Below are 17568 nucleotides of genomic sequence, written 5' to 3'. Positions count from 1 at the left end.
AGAGGGGGGAAATAGAATGAGAACATCAATCCAATCAATCCTAAAGCAAGCAAGAATGGAGAGAAAAAGAAATACAAGACAGGTGGGACAAATAAATGACAGTTATAAATTCAAATGTACTATAATTCAATAAACGCAAGTGGACTAAATGTTGTAGTTAAAATAAGAAGATTATCAGACCGGATAAAAATCCAACTATATGCAATTTACAAGAGACATCCACAAGAGACACTTCCAAAACATGAGGATACTGAAAGGGTGAAAGTAAATGTACGGTAAAAAAAAATATATGTATCATTCAAAGGCTAACGAAAAGAAGGCTGGTGCAGGTATTTTAGTATCAGAAAAAAACATCACTAGAGATAAAGAAGGTTACTTCAAAATGAAAATGGTCCAACTGACCAGAAAGATAGAACAATTTCAAATTTGTATGTGAATACCATAGTCTTAAAATATAAGAAACATGAAGAAGAGAACTACACAGAGAAATAGACAAATCCACAATTATAAGGGGAGATTTAAAAACACATCCCTCTGTAATTGGCAGAATAAGCAGAAATATATTCAATAAGGATAATAATAAGAAACTTGACTAGTGGACTTTTACAGAACACCATGGCTACATCTGCAGAATACTCTCCTTTTCAAGACATATGAAATATTTACAAAAACAGTGAAACTCAAGAAATTTCTAAAGTCTGAAATCATATAGGGTACATTCTCTGACCATAGCACAAATAAGCCAGAGATTAATAACAAAAAGATAACTTCAAAAGCCCCATATGTTTGGAAGTTAAGAAGTGTGTTTCTAAATAAGAGATGGATCAAAAAAGAACTCATGATGGAAATAAGAAAATATTTTAACTGAATGAGAATGGAAATATTACATATTAAAAATTATAGGATACAGCTAAAGCACGACTTAAAGGGGTTTATGGCCTTTAATGCTTGTATTAGAAAAGGGCAAAGGCTGAAAGTAATAAGTAAGCTCCCATCTCAAGAAGCTAGAAAAAGAACAGTACACCAAAGAAAACAAAAGGAAGGACAGAGTAAAGTTAAGAGCAGAAAATAATGAAAAGGATCAGCAAAAGAGACATTATTTCTCTGAAAACACTAGTTGTATTGACAACCCGCTGGTGAAATTGATCAAGAGAGAAGGCACAATTCGTCAATAACCAGAATGAAAAGCTAAAGAGTATGCGGACACCGAAGAAAAGAAAAGATAAAGATAATTGTGCATAACTTGATTACAATAGCTTTCAAATTTTAATTCCTAGAAAAATATAATTTACCAGCATTAATTCAAGAGGAAACCTGAATGATCACCATCCCTGGTCATAGTACCACAGGATGTAACAACCAGGCACTGGGCATTCATAACAGGTGCCAACCCTAACACTGAACAGAGCCCAAGAGCCCCCTGGCTATGCAGGGATTCACTCTCTGATCTATTTGTCAGCAGATCTATTCGTTAGAAGGTCTGGGGAATCTGGGGCAGCCTTGGAGGGGTTGTTGCACTTAGGGGGTTGGGAGTGGTGGTACGTACCAACTGGTATGAAACTATTTCAGCACTTTAGCAGTCTGACGTTCTGTGGCACCAGTGAACATCAGACCTCTGCACGACCATTAAAGGAGTTGAACCAATCATCAGTAATGTTCCCACAAAGAAAATTCCGGCTTCACTGAAAATGGGTCTTCATCTATGAATTATTTAAAGAAGAAAAAATTTCAGTCCTGCCCCAACTTTTCCACATTATAGAAAAAGAGGGAATTCTTTTTATGACAAGGATATTACAAAAAAGGAAAATCATAGACCAATGTCACTCATGAGTACAAATACATAAATCCTAAACAAAACATTAGCAAACCAAATCAGGCAGTATATAAAAATGATAATGCATTATGACAAACTCAGATCTCATCCAGAAACGCAAGATTGGCTTAACATTTGAAAGTCGGTCGATATGCAGATGGTAATTAGATTTACTGTGGGGATCATCTTGCAATGTATACAAATATCAAATCATTATGTTGTTCCCCTGAAAATAATATAATATTATATGTCAGTTACATCTCAATTTAAAAATCTTGGGGAAAATGCTACCATTCATTAGCAATAAACACTGCAAAGCAAAAGAAAAAAAAAAAAACGTAATTCACCACATTAAAAGTTAAAGGAGAGGGGCTTCCCTGCTGGTGCAGTGGTGGAGAGTCCGCCTGCCGATGCAGGGGACACGGGTTCGTGCCCCGGTCCGGGAAGATCCCACATGCCGCGGAGCGGCTGGGCCTGTGAGCCATGGCCGCTGAGCCTGCGCGTCCGGAGCCCGTGCTCCGCAATGGGAGAGGCCACAACAGTGAGAGGCCCGCGTACCGCAAAAAAAAAAAACAATTAAAAGAGAGAGACATATTGTTATCACAAAAGATACCAGGAAAGTCAATATCTGTTTATGTTTTAAAACTTGTAGCAAATTAGGAATACAAGGGAATGTCTTTATCCTGGTAAAAGTATCTACAAAAATCCTACAGCAAATATCCTAATTAATGGTGAAATGTTGAAAGCATTCCCCTTGAGATCAGTAACAAGGCAAGGATGGTTGCAATCCCCATTTTCATTAAACGGTGTACAGAATATTCTAGACCTGTGTTATCCAATATGGTAGCCACTAGCCACCTGTGACTACTGAGATTTTGAAATATGACTAGTCTGAATCTAGATGTAAGAGTCAAATTACATACATGTTGGATTTTAAATACTTAGTACAAAAAAAACCCCACACCATAAAATATCTCATTAATAATTGTATATTTATTACATACTGAAGGAATAGTATTTTGATACATTGGGTTATATGAACTGTATTAGAAAAGTTCATTTCATCTGCTTCTTTTAATTTTTAATGTGGCTATTAATTTTAAAATATACCTGTGGTGTGCATTTAAGACTTACATTCGATTTTACTGAACAATGCTGACCTAGACAGTAACAAAATGAAACAAAGGGCAAAGGATTAGAAATGAATAAAACTGTCATTTTCCAATTTTGTGTAGAAAAATCCAAAAATGCTTCAAAATATTTATTAGAATTAATAAGAGAAGTTAGCAAAATTGTTGGATTAAAAAAGTCAATATGCAAAAATCTTTTGTGTTCCTCTATGCCAGCAGTAAATAATTAGAAAATGAAGTAATATAAGATACCCCTTAAGTATAATAAAAATATGTAAAGTACCTAAGAGTAAATCTACTGATTTATACATCTAGGTCCTTGTGGAATAAAATCATAAGATTTTATTGTGAGACATTAAAGACTATCTAAAAATGGAGAGTTAAGCCATGTTCATGGGTTGAAAGACCCAGTCCTGGAACCATGCGATTCTCCCCAAACTGGTCTATAGAGTCAAGGCAAACCTAATCAAAATCACCACAGGTATTTTTCTGGAACTGGATAAGCTGAATGTTAAATTTATTTGGAAGTGCAAAGGGCTAGGACAAGCCAAGGCACACCTGAAGGAGGAGAAGGGAGAGGAGATGGAGGTGATGGAACTGTCCCTAGCAGATACCAAGACAATATAAAGCGGAAGCAAATAAGATAGTGAACTATGGACATGAGAACAGACAAATAGGACAATGAAAGCAAAATGAAAGCTCGGAGGAATACAGATACAGGCAAATAGATCGGTCTGTCTAGAGAGAGGGAGAGAGAGACTGAGACGCTGGTCAGTGGGTATGAACTTTTCAATAAATGGTGCTGGATTATTAGTTCTCCATATGTGGAAAAAAATGAAACTAGCCCTCCTACATCGCCCAAATTGACTCCAAGCTTCAATGTGAAAGGCAAAACTCTGAGACTTTTAGAAGATGGTATTTTAAAATATCTTTATTAACATGAGGTAGAGAATAATTTCTTACACAAGAAACACAGAACGTAGGTCACATAGGAAACAATCAATAACTTCAGCTACATTCAAATTATGAATGTTCTTTATCCAAAGACTATGTAGAGAGTGAAAAGATAAAGAAAATATTTAAAACACCATAAATTGACAAGGGAGAATTTGTCAGGAATTCCTGTGAATCAGTTGGAGGATAGAACAACAATCCAGGAGCAGAGAAGGTGGGCCAAAGACTGGAACGGGCACTCGTAAGGAGGAATCACAAGAGACCAATAAAATGAAAAGCCGCTCAACCTCACAAGTGATGCAAATACAAACCCCCAATGAGATACAGCTTCACTCCCACCTGATAAGCAAAAATTGTAAAGTCTGATAATGGCAAGTCCCGACAAGAAGGTGGAAGAGCAGGAACTCTCAGATGTTTCTGGTGAGAATAAAAGTGGATTCAACCACTTTGGAAATCAGTTTGGCGCTACTGAGTAAATGGAAACCTGCACATCACCTGGAAGCCAGCAATTTGTCTCCTAGGCACACGTGTTAGGACACTTCTTGCACATGCGCACCAGCAAACCTGTTTTAAAGTGCTCGCGGGAACAACATTTGCAAAAACTTGAACCTGGAAACAGCCCCCACTTCCAGTAGCCTGGGCAAGTAAAGTCCGGGATATTCACACACTGGATAATTATCCAGCATTGAAACTGAGCGAACTATGATGATGCACATCAGCGTGAATGAGTCTTTCAAAATAAGGTTTAGCAATGGAAATAAGAATATAAACCATATCATGCCACTTACATAGAGCTCAAAACCAGGCATGTACAGGGATGCGGGTGTAGATGGTAAAAACTCATGAGGAAACAAGGAAATGATTATTGCAGAGACTGGAATAGTGACTTCCTTTTGGGGAGAGAGGTGAGTGTGGATGCAGGGGGACACACAGTTCCTGGTGATGTCCCCTTTCCTAACTTGAGAGTTGTTTATGTGGATGTCAGCTTTATCATTAGTCTTTGAATGTTCGTATCTTTTATACATTCATGTATGCATTGTGTCACAATCCAAAAGTTAAATTAAATGTAAAAGAAATCTTTCTGAAACAGTAGTTAGGGACTCTACAAGGCATTTTAGGGTGTGTTGAGGATTTTTGTCTTTGTCCTAAAAAGTACCAGATCATTGAGGGAAAATTACAGCTGAAAGAGAAATACTAAGAATAATAGAAAAAACGGACTCAAAATAAAATAAAATAATTCAGGATATAAGATAACTTTGCTGAAGTAGATGCTCAAATAATTTCCTAAGAAAGAATGTTGAGGAATTAAATTCAGCTGTAATTTTCCCTCAGTGATCTGTTGGGATGAAACCTCCTCAGAGATATTTTAGGAGATACCGCATATGAAAAACAGGAAGAAGGTGCTTTGAGAAGGGAGCAACCAGAAAATAAGAGTTCTTGAACATTAAAAATATTGCTGAAATTTTAAAAATTAACCGAAGATTTAGTGGATTCTAGAAGACAGAACAAAAAGACGGAGAATATGAAAGAAAAGACAAGAGATATAAAGGATCTACAGGGTCCAACATCTGTATCAGGAGTTCCAGAAAGAGAAGGCAGGGAAGGCGAAGGGGAGGAAATGACCAAATAGGAAAGAATTTCCCAGATGTCAGCAGAGATACAGCCATCAAATTGAAAGGACTTGTCAAGTGATGAGCGAAGTGGATTTTTATTTATTTATTTATTTATTTTGTGGTACGCCTCTCACTGTTGTGGCCTCTCCCATTGCGGAGCACAGGCTCCGGACGCGCAGACTCAGCGGCCATGGCTCACGGGCCCAGCCGCTCCGCGGCATGTGGGATCTTCCCGGACCGGGGCACGAACCCGTGTCCCCTGCATCGGCAGGCGGACTCCCAACACTGCACCACCAGGGAAGCCCACAAAGTGGATTTTTAAAGACTAACACCTAAACACACTAACGAATGTCTGAACGTCAGGATAAAAAGAACATTAATTTAAACGCTTTCTGTTTAAAAAAATAATTTCAAAGAAAAGAACATGAATCAGTCTGGGATTACCAATAACAGAGGCCAGAAGACAGCAGAGAAAGGTCTTCAAATTCTAAGGGAAAATTGCTTTGAACCTAAAATTATATGCCTTCTGGGCCAGTTTAAAATGTTCTGTGCAACAGAAATTATGACTTACAGTGCTGTAACCAAATAGGAGGCTACTTTTCTCACCTAACCAGATGAGGAAGCATTGCTTGCTTTTTAGGTAGATCAGAGACATCAGGGCCAGCATCTTTGTGATTCCACAGGCCTTTACCTTATATTTGTTGCCACCTGGTCACAAGATGACTGCTACAGCTCCAGACATCACACCCATGTTCCTTTTGAGAAGGAGGAGGAAGGGTGGTGCCACTTGCCTATGTTCCCCTTTATCCTGATTTTGTCAGGAAAACAAAGCTTACCCAGGGAAACTGCTTATGGTTCAGTTGCCAGAAATGTGTCACATAGCTCCTCCTTGTTGCCAAAGAGCCTGAGAAAACAAGTATTCAGCCAAATTACATTGCTGCCCCATACACAGAAAAGGGGCAAGAAATAAGTGGGAGAATGGATATCAGGCAGGCAACTAGCAGGTTAGCCTCACAAGCCAAACTCAAATGTGAGGCCGAAATAAAGACAATTGTCAGACATGCAAGAGCTCTGAAAATTTAATTCCTCAACATTCTTTGTTAGGAAATTATTTGAGCATCTACTTCAGCAAGAATGGCAAGGTATTACTCAGGGTAAGTAACGCTAGCTATTAGATCAATACACACACACACACACACACACACACACAGAGACACCCCCCACACACAGTCTCAGTAGTTAAGTACACAAAGGGTTCATTTCTTGACCACCTTGGAGTTCAGTGAGGGTTATTGAGGCCAGGGAAGGGATAGGGGAGGCTGCTGTACACATTCATTGAGGACCCGGACTCCTTTCATCTGAGTTCTCCACACGGACATTCAGCCAGAGGACAAGGGAAGAGAGTAAAGAAGGCACATCATCTTCACGGAAGTAACAAACCTTCCAAGCACCTTCCATTGGCCAGAACTAACTACGTATGTGACCCAGCACAGGTGCAAAGAATTGGGTCACCCACCCAGGCGCCAAGGAAGCAGAGGAGCTCGTGGACTTTGCTGAGTAACTGCAGTCTCTTACAAGGTGAAACTAAGAGGAAGATGTAGGAAATGAAACAAAGGGATTTATCCAGAAGTCCAGTGGAAAGAAATCTCGGGAACGTACCGGTTGCAGCAAGCCTAGAAAGCAGTTTTCCTGTCTCGTGGGTAGAAACCTAGGAGTAGAATCACTGGGTTGTAAATGGCAACTTTTTAAGAACCTGTCAAACTGTTTTCTACAATGGCTGGACTATTTTACCTTCCCATTAACACCGAGAGTTCCATTGCTCCACATCCTTGCCAACACTTGATATCATCAGTCTTTTCCATTTTAGCTATTTATTGCATGTATACTGATAGAATGTAGAGAATTTGCGTTTCTCTAATGACTATTGATATTGAGCATCTTTTCATGTGCTTTTAAAATTTTTTTATTTATTTATTTTTGGCTGTCAGGTCTTAGTTGCAGCACACAGGCTCCTCTCTAGTTGTGGCGCGTGGGCTCAGTAGTTGTGGCGTGCGGGCTTAGTTGCCCTGTGGCATGTGGGATCTTAGTTCTCCGACCAGGGATCAAACCCGCGTCCCCTACATTGGAAGGGAGATTCTTAACCACTGGACCACAAGGGAGGTCCCCTCATATGCTTATTTGCCATTCATATATCCTCTTCGGTAAAATGTGTTTTCAAATATTTTGCCCATTTTAAAAACCAGGGTGTTTGTCTTCTTATTTTCAAGTTATAAGAATTCTTTAAATATTCCAACTCCTTCATGAGATGTATGTTTTGCAAATATTTTCTCCCAGACTGTGGCTAGTCTTTTAATTTTCTTAATGGTGTCTTTCAAAGAACAAAAGCTTTTGCATTTAGGTATATGATTCATTATGAGTTAATTTTTGTATATGATATGAGGTAAGGATCAGGTTCACTGTTTTCCATATGGTTACCCATCTTGTCAATTTCTACCAAAAAAAACTGTTAGAATTTTTATTTAGATTATTTTGAATCTGTAGTTCAATTTGGAAATGACTGACATCTTAACAATATTGAATTTTCCTATCATGAAAAACTTATAACTCTCCATTTAACAATATTTAATGCTCAGTTCTCATTTGATTTTTTTAAACAATGTTGAAATTGTCAACAATGTTCTGTAGTTTCACAGGTGCAGTTGCTACCTATTTTTGTCAGAATTATCCCTAAGTGTTTCATGCTGCTGTAAGTGGTATTTTAAATTTAAAATTTCCAACTGTTCATGACTAGTATATATAACTAAATTTGATTTTTTTGTATTGACCTGTATCCTACAACATTGCTAAACTCACTTATTAGTTCTATTAGCTTTTTAAAAATTCCATCAAGTTTTCTATGTAGATGTTCATGTCTGTGAATAAAGACAGTTTTCTTTCATTTCCAGTCTGTATGCCTTTTTTTTCTTGCCTTATTGCACTGGCTAAGACATCCAGTACAATGTTGACTAGAAGTGTTAAGAGCAGACATCTTTACCTTTTTCCTGATCTTAGGGAGAAAGCACTCAGATTTTTATGATATTAGCTACAGATTTTTTCATAGACACCTTTTATTAGACTGGGAAAGTTTTCTTCTATTCCCAGTTTGCTGAGAGTTTTTATTATAACTGTTGAATTTTGTCAAATGCTTTTTCTGCATCTATTGGGATGATCATATGGTGTTCTTTGTTTAGTTAATTAATATGGTGAATTAACATTTGATTTTTAAATCAATAATAAAGTTAAATATATTTTTAATAAAAAATGCATATTCTCAGACCCTGAGGGGTGTCCCAGATCCTCCTTCTGACTCACCTCCCACCCATCTCGCAATGCCATCTCCCAACCCCTATGGTCACCACCACCATCCTCCCTCCCAGACCAAGCCACCAGCACCTCTCACTTCAGTCCCTGCCACCTCTTCCATCTGGCACTTGTAGCCTAAGTGACCCTGTCATTCCCTACTAACCACTTGTGATATAGTGATTATAATAAGAAATGTATATTTGGTTTTCCCATTTCTGGCACAGAACTCCTAAAACCCTTGGAATTTCCTAAGTGAGAAGAGTGATAAAGGTATCTTGAGGGCTTCCCTGGTGGCGCAGTAGTTGAGTCCGCCTGCCGATGCAGGGGACGCAGGTTCATGCCCCAGTCCGGGAAGATCCCACATGCCGCAGAGCGGCTGGGCCCGTGAGCCATGGCCACTGAGTCTGCGCGTCCAGAGCCTGTGCTCCGCAACGGGAGAGGCCACAACAGTGAGAGGCCCGCGTACCGCAAAAAAAATAAAAAAATAAAAATAAAAAAAGGTGTCTTGATATTCATAACAAACCCCTTTCAACCACATCTGAGTTTATGTTAATAAGGTGACTTTCGGAAAGCGACTAAGGGTAGGGGCTGGTTCAAGGGAACCAACCAGATGCTTAGAGCATTGGAGCTTTCAGCTCCAAGGTGAGAAGGGCTGAAGTTTGAATCAATAGTCAGTGGCAAACGATTTAACCAATCATGCCTATGTAGTGAAGCCTCCATAAAAACCCAAAAGGAGGGGGTTCAGAGAGCTTCGGCTTGGTGAACACCTGGAGGTCTTGGGAGAATTGTACTCCCAGAGAGAGTGCGGAAGCTCCGCACCCCTTCCCCGTACCTTGCCCTACGCATCTCTTCCATCTGGCTGTTCCTGAGTTATATCCTTTTACAATAAACTGATTATCTAGTAGGTAAGCTGTTTTCCTTAGTTCTGTGAGCTGCTCTAGCAACTTAATCAAACCCAAAGAAGGGGTTGTGGGAATCTCCAATTTGTAGCTGGTGGCACAGAAGCACAGGTGACAACTTTGACTTATGATTGGCTTCCAAAGTGGGGGAGGGGGCAGGGATGGCTGGCCCTGTGGGACTGAGCCCTTAACCTATGAGATTTGACGCTATCCCCAGGTAGAACTGATTGTTTGGTGGTGTTGGAAAAACATACCGGACCACCATTCAATGGCTCTCAGCTCAAGGCCTCCATACTCTGCATGTGCTCTTCCCTTCATGACTTTTTTCCCTGTCCCTACTCTGATTACTGAGGGCCTCTACCAGTAGCTATTGTTTCCATCCTTCGAAATGAATCTCAAACGTCTCCTCCTCCATGAAGCCTCCTGGGCTACTGCTTAATCTGCCCCAGCAAAACCTCCTGGGCTTCGCTCAGTGACAGCTCTGATTCTGCTGTCAGTCTGTGTGCATCTCCCCCATCAGAACGGGACCTCCTCCAGGACAGGGAACAGGTTTGATTCAGGTCACCATCCTGGCACTCTGCCCGGGGCCAGGCACACAATAGTGGTTTTGCATTTGTTGAGTGAATAAATAAATGCTCAGTGAGAGGCTGGCCTTCAGCAAGGCAAGGGGAAGAGGACACTAAATTGGGGCTACACAGCAGGAGGTGGGAAGGCTGTTAAAAGAGTCAGCCTCGATTGAAAAATAATTGCATTGGGATGGTTACAGGACGCCGGGAGCCCAGAGTTCTCGTCTTAAGCCCCAGAACACAGTGGGATGCGCTCTGACCACCAGGTGGCACCAGGCTCCCAGGCGTCTGGCTGCCCAGCACATGTTCCCTCATAGGATAGAGGCCCAAGGAGCCCGGAACCAGAACCTGCGTGTCCCACAGCAGCAATGCAAGTGGGTTCCTCTAGGCCAGCCCTTGGTGTCACCCCAGGTCTTCAAGGGGTCCTGCCCCGTCTGCTTTTCTGTGCCTCAGATTCCACCCTCTGGGGATGGGATGCCTGCTCTACGCTGCAAACTGCACGCACCCCCCCACACACACACCCCCCGCCACCGAGGAACGCCTTGGACGATGAATGTGTCACAAGAACAGTGGAAGAGAACGGGACTTGGATCCAGGGTCCCTGGGCTCAAGTCCCCGCTCTGACACTTACTGGCCACGTGACAGGTACTCCTAGGCTGGGTCTGGCTTACGTGCAGGCATTTTCTGAGCGCTTCACTTGTGTTACTCCATTAATCCCTCCACTGCCCTATGATGTAGGAACCACTGTTGGTTCCATTTTACAGATGAGGGAACTGAGGCACAGAGAAGCTAAGTAGCTAAAGATTATGCAGCCAGGAGGTGGGTCCTGCTGGGGAGGGATCAGACGTGGATGCGACGGCTGGGACTGGGAGAAGAGAAGAGGGTGGATGCAGAGGCACAGGAAGGAGGCCTGAGGGTCCAGGCTGGCAGGGGAAGCCAACTAGACTGAGGAGGAGGCGCCAAGGGGTCTGAGAAGAACGTCAGGGGGGCACCTTGAAGCCAAGTGAGAGAGAGACTTGGAAGTGCTGAAGACTGATGAGAGATGTGTCAGGCTAAAGAGTGACCACAAAGGTGCAGAGGTGGTGTGGACACAAGGAACAAGGGAGACGGAGAGGTGGTAGCTGGGGGTCAAGGAGCTTGTCTGTTTCAGGGCAGACAATTGAGGTCGAGTCTGGGCTGTGAGAGGAGAACCAGTAGCGATGGGGCAGCTGGTGGAAGGGAAGGAGCTGATGGTTCTGGAAGGGAAGGGAAGAGGAGCATCATGGGGGGCACCTCCTGGGTGCAGCGGCCCCCACGTGAGGGGTGTCCCTGGGTCCTCACGCTTCCAGCTCTCACTTTACAAGGAGCACGCTGAGGCCTTCAGCGACTCCCTGAGAAACCCAGGCCGTGCACTCTTCCCCGGGCCCCAGTGCCTCCTGGGGGCTCCTGCTGTGTGCCAAACCCCTGCCCAGTCCAGGGAGAGAGACCCACAGGGCAGGACCCGAGGGCTCGACCCCACCCACGATAATTGTGATCAGGGCCAGGGGGCAGAGGCTGAAGGAGCCAGCCCCAACCTCTGGGCCAGACAGTTTCCCACTTTCTCTCCCTGTTTCTCCTCTGCCTGTTCCCCTCTGTCCTGAGGGCCAGGCTGGGCACAGAGCCTGGAAGTGGAGCTGTCTCGGGGATCCCCAGTTAGAAAGCATCTTAGGATGGTCTCTGGGCCCTTACAACCTACTTAGTGTTATTCTGCCTCGGTAGGTGTGTTAACTCTCTGGGTCCTCCAGCTCCCCAGGACATTCGCGTTGTTACGACCTTCTTTTTTTTTTTTTTTTTTTTTGCCGGACACGCAGCCTCAGCGGCCATGGCTCATGGGCCCAGCTGCTCCGCGGCCTGTGGGATCTTCCCGGACCGGGGCAGGAACCCGTGTCCCCTGCATCTGCAGGTGGACTCTCAACCACTGCGCCACCAGGGAAGCCCTACAACTTTCTTCTTGAAGGTGAGAAACAGCACAGAGACATTGGGCATCTTGCCCAAGTCACACAGCTGACAAGTGGTGGAGCCAGAACATTGCCACACTGCAGACCCTATTGGATTCTGTGTTATTAAAACCCCGCACCCTTGGGTCTGTCTGGCATGACTTCGGAGCCAGGACTGAGCCCAGGTGGTCCAGGCGCCGACACACTCTTAAGCACTAGGCCAACCTATTGCCTCTCCTGAGAATGAGAGCCCTCACTTCACAAATGGGGAAACTGAGGCCCAGAGGGGAACAACTTGACAGAGACCCCCAATGTAGAACAGGACTCTTCCTCAGCCATCTGTGATGACCCTCTGTCGCTTCCTGTCCTAGGAGACCTGTCCCATTCCCGTGGGGCCCCCGGGGCCCCTCCCTGCACCGCCCAGCCTCCTCTCCCTCCTTCGCTCCGGGCACAAACCACCCACAGACTGTATCCCCTTTCCTGTAGCCCATTCAACAGCCCCCAGGAGGATTTCCAGCAGGCCCCAGGGCAGGTGCGTGTGGGGCACCCGGATGAGGAGGCAGGAGGACAGGTGTGGGCGGGAAGTCCTTTCCGGGTCCCACCTGAAGCCCTCAGGTGCAGCCCCAAACCCCAGATGCTATGTTTGGGGCCCGGCTTCCGGCTGAGCAGGCCTGGGGCCAGAAGGCCAGGCGCCGGGACTGAGATTCATTTCCTCCCGGCCCTGAGTGCACCTGTCCCTGCCTCTCACCACATCTGCTTCTCCTTCCCCCTCACCAAGCCCCGGTCTCTGTTCCTTTTCCTGAGGGACACCCCGCGGTTATCTGATCTCCTGAAGGCTCCTCCTTCCCTCCTCCGTCTCAGCCTTCCCTTCCCCCCCTGGGCCTGACGCCGCCTCCCTGCCCTCCCTGGTGCCCATTTGGCTGCCCCTTCCGTGTAGCCTCACTGGGGATGGTGGTGGGAGAGCTTGGAGGGGCCTGGGCCTTCCCCTACCACCCCTCAGTCTATGGCTGGGAAAACTGAGGCCACTAACCCAGGGGCTCCTCAGAGGCATGGCTGGGGCTTGATCATCTATGTGTCCCCAAGGCCCAGCATGGAGTCAGCACAGGGCAATACTGCGGTGTGGCATGTCTGAGATGGCAGGTGGAGTCAGATGGGCTGGAATCCAGCTCCATTACATGCTGTGCAGCCTGGGGCAAGTCACTCAACCTCTCTGAGCCTCCATTCCTTCATTTGTAAACTAGGAAGAATGAGGCTTACTTCATAGGGTTGTAATGAGGATGAATAAAACAATGTATGCAAAACAAATATCTCAGTATAAGGGGGTGATCACTCGTTCGTTCAATAAATACTGACTGAACACTTACTATGCGTCATTACTATTGAGTTCAAAAGAAAAGAAACCAAGTCAGCAGACCCCAGCTTCCCCCATCTCCCATCTTGTTCTTTTCTGGTGTGTCCCCACCATTCCTAATCTGTCCAGGGATACCTCCCTAAGTTATCCAATTGCACGTATCACTGCCCTGCTCGGAAGCCACCAGGGGCCCCCTGGTGCCTGGACAGGGCCCAGGACTAGACTGTATCATCCAGATAGAGCCGCTGGGCCAGAGCCCTCCGCTGGTGGGAGGGAGAGAGACCCGAGGATCCTCCGCTGCACCCTCCCCTACCCCAGGGCTCAGTTCCCTCTATAAGATCCCACCAAGTCTTCCCAACCTCTGCTCGTCCACCTCCACTGACAGGGAGCTCTGTCCCTCACAGGCCATCTTGTCCATCTCTGACTCTTAATTTGTGCTGAGCTGAAATTGACTCCACGAACTTCCGCTGATTCATTCATTCCTTCACTCGTTCGTTCAACACGCATCGATCGCCTACTGTGTGCCTGTGGATGTGCCAACTCATTGAAGCTTCGCGACACTTCAGAGACGAGGGGAGGGTGATGCAGACGACGATGAGGACAGCAAGGGTGCAAACGAGGGAGGAAACTGAGGCTCAGGAGAGATCATCGCTGCACAGAATCTCCCGGCATTGGGGCCAGGAGTTGTTTCCATCTGAGTGGCCCAGGCCTCTGGCCTTTCTTCCCCTGAGCTGGATGCCACCCGGTGAAGGACTTGGGGAGTAACAATACCTGGGGTGGGGGCGGGGGACTAGCCCATCTGGTCCTCAGAAGTTGGGGGGCTCAACAGAGGAGCCACTGGGAAGGACCCCTCTTCCCCCCAGGAGCCTTCTGAGAAGGAAGTATTATTTAACCGACATTGTGTCGGGAGGGGAAACACGGGGTCCTTGGAGCTCAGCCAGCCTCCCGCCTTCAGGCTGTTTGGCCTTGTTTGTTTTTTTGGCCTTTTTTTTTTTTCCTTTTTCTTTGGGCTAATTGTTCTCATTAAATCTTTTTGTCCTGTTTTGTTTTTTACGGGACTGACAATGCTGCACGGTGCTCAGCGCTGCTTCCTGTGTTTCTGCCCCAGCTCAGGCCTCCGCGGGGCCTTGCTTCCTGTTGTGAGCTGTTGCCATGGCGACTCGAGGCCCGGTGGGCTCCACGGGGGTGGGGAGGGGGAGACAGGGTTGACATCACCGGGTAGGGAGGCAAGGGGCTGGGGTCTGAGGGGGGGTGAGTGGGGACCGGGCAGGCAGTGGCGGGAGCCTGGCGCATCGCTGAGGGGTGACTCACAGCCTGGGAAGGGGAAGAATGCCCTCACATTCTTTCGGGAGGTAAACAAGGTCAGGGAGTGCTGGCTGGGATCCTGTTTACCTGACCCTGGCCCCCCGGGGGACCAGGAGCCAGTGCAGGACAACACACTGGAACAGAACCAGCCAGGCCTCAGGGGCTAGGGGACCAACGGAAAGGCCAGGAGAAGGTGAGGGGCCGGCGGCTCCAGCCAAGATCCCCTTTGGGAGGGCTGATGGACACCAGAGCTCTTCTGGGTGACAGCTCTGTGACTTCCAGCAGGCCCCCTGGCCCCCTGAGCCTTGGTTTCCTCTATTTCTAATGGGTCAACCCCCTGTGTAGATGGCCTCTTGTGCTCCAGTCACCTGGGCCTGGGTCTGGGTGGGCCTGAGTCTGGGCAGCCTCTGCAGCACAGCCCAAGGCTCTGTGGTCTGTCCCCACCCACCAACAGGGCCTGGTCCAGGTCAAAGGATGGGAAGGCGGCACCTGATCCGGCAGGTTGGCGCCCCAGAGGAGCAGCCCAGACAAAGGGCCAGAGAAAGCTGGGCTCAGGAGGGACAGATGGGTGCTCAGCCTGGGGGCGGTGGGGGCACCTCTAGAATCACAGGGCTGGAGTCCGGTATAGCTCATGCTCTCCCCCCACCCCTGCATCTCCCTACAGCCTTCCCGAACCCTACCTCTTATCCCTGCGCCCGCACCAAGTGACAGCCCACCTGCCCATCACAGAGGGTCCAGAAAAAGCCGCTCCTGGAGCCGGTGGCCTGTAACCTGGTCAAACTTCGGGATTGCCCCATGCTGGGCCCCTACAAGAACAGCCAGGGAGGGGCCAGAGCTGAGCCTCTAGCCCCTGTAGATCAGAGACAAACCTCCCCCCTTGACCCTTTGCCAGCTGCAAAACAGACCAACTGCCAGCAGGAAGGCGCTGCCTCTCTGTAGCATGCCCTCCACCCTCTGCAGGTGTCATGGGGCGACCCCAGGAGATGGCCCGCAGTGGCCACAGTGGAGATGAGGCCACCCGGCTTAGTGGCCAAGAGCAAGGGCCTCAGGATCAGTCTGGCCTGGTTCAAGTCTGGCTCTGCCGTTTGCCAGCTGGTGCCCTCCGGCATGTTCCCTGGCCACTCTGAGCCTCGATTTCCTGATCTGTGAAGGAGAATCTCCCAGGATTGCTGTGAGATTAAGTGTGTTGGTACACGTGAAGCACTTAGCACATAGTAGGTCCTCAACACATACCGAACCTGCACAGACCTGCTGTGTCCTCCCCAGCGGTGCCAGACCCCCAGGCTCCCCTGTACCGAGTGCCCATCCCAGGGTAGGAGCAGTGCCCACCACATGCTCTGTGGTTTTCCCATAAAGGGGCTGGACTCGGGCTTCCCTGGACAGGGAATATCCTGTTCTTGGAGTGGGGTGGGGGGGAGGAGGAGCGGGAAGGACACAGCCGCTCTGCATTCCTGGCATTCTTGGCGGCCACCGGTCCAGCTGCCTGGAGCTGCTGCTGCCAGGGGCACGGGCCCAGTATCACGCTGTCCTGGCACGGCAGAACAGCATCCCACTTGGGGTGCCCCTTGGACTTGGGGTGATGGGGACCCCTCTTGTACCAGTCCCACTCACCCCAGGCTGTCAGAGAAGCGGACAAACCCCAGCCCTGGAAGGAGAGATTTGGGGAGCCTAGGGGCAGTTAGCCAAAAGGGGAGGGGTTTATGCTTTCAGTTATACCTTGTGGGGCTCCCCAGCCTGTCCCCCATACCCAGGGAAGCTCTGGAGAATGGCCAGGGGACAGGGGTGGCTGGGTGGGGAGAGGGCGGGGAGGGGCAGAGGGCTCTTAGATTCTAGTCTTTGGTACCTGGGACAGTTGCTTTCCCTTTATGAGACTCAGTTGCTCCATCTGCAAAATGGGAGTGTTGTCTCCCTCCTTTGGGCAATCTCAGCATTGCTACACTGTGGTGTCACAGTATAGTAATTGCCTCTTTGCAGAGCCTCTTCTGATCAAGGGCAGATACCCGGCCCTTCTCTGCACCGAGACTGCCCTTGTGCAGGTAATGGCAGTTTCCACTGTTTATCTAGGGCCAACCCCATCTGTAGCAATGGTCTGCAGACTTCTGAGACTCAGAGGAGAGCTGGAAACAGTGCAGTCCCAGGGTGGTCAGTCTCCAGAGCCTCCTGCATGGGTGTGTCTTGGGGGTCCTGGGAGGGAAGTGACTTGTCCAAGATACCACAGTCAGCCACATTGAGCTGGCTCTGGGCCCCATGCATTCGCTCTTCCTCCCCCAAACCACCCAGAGCTGAGTTCATTCTTTTCCATGTTTTTCTGCAAACAGCCTCTGGTTTCAGACCCGTGAGAGCCAAGCTCTCTGGGAAGGAGCCGGGACATGGTAGTTCCCCAGGGGTCTGCCTCAGAAACCTCCTCTCCTCAGGAGACCACGCCCGAGCGCAAATGACCCCAGACACTGGCCCCTGCGCCTCTCTCTGAACTGCCCTCTGCACTTGGGGGACCCGGAGAGATCCTGCAGGGATCCTGCGCCTGTCTCTGAGCTGCCCTCTGCACTTGGGGGACCCGGAGGGATCCTGCAGTGCTCGGTGGGGGAGGGGCAGGAGGGGCTGCGCTGGAGGGACACATCTGGGGTCAAGCCTGGGGCGCCA

This window comes from Stenella coeruleoalba, assembly GCF_951394435.1.
Source record: "Stenella coeruleoalba genome assembly, chromosome: 11".
Classification (NCBI taxonomy): domain Eukaryota; kingdom Metazoa; phylum Chordata; class Mammalia; order Artiodactyla; family Delphinidae; genus Stenella; species Stenella coeruleoalba.
The sequence above is the reverse complement of the archived record's forward strand: the minus strand, read 5'-3'. Positions refer to the sequence as shown.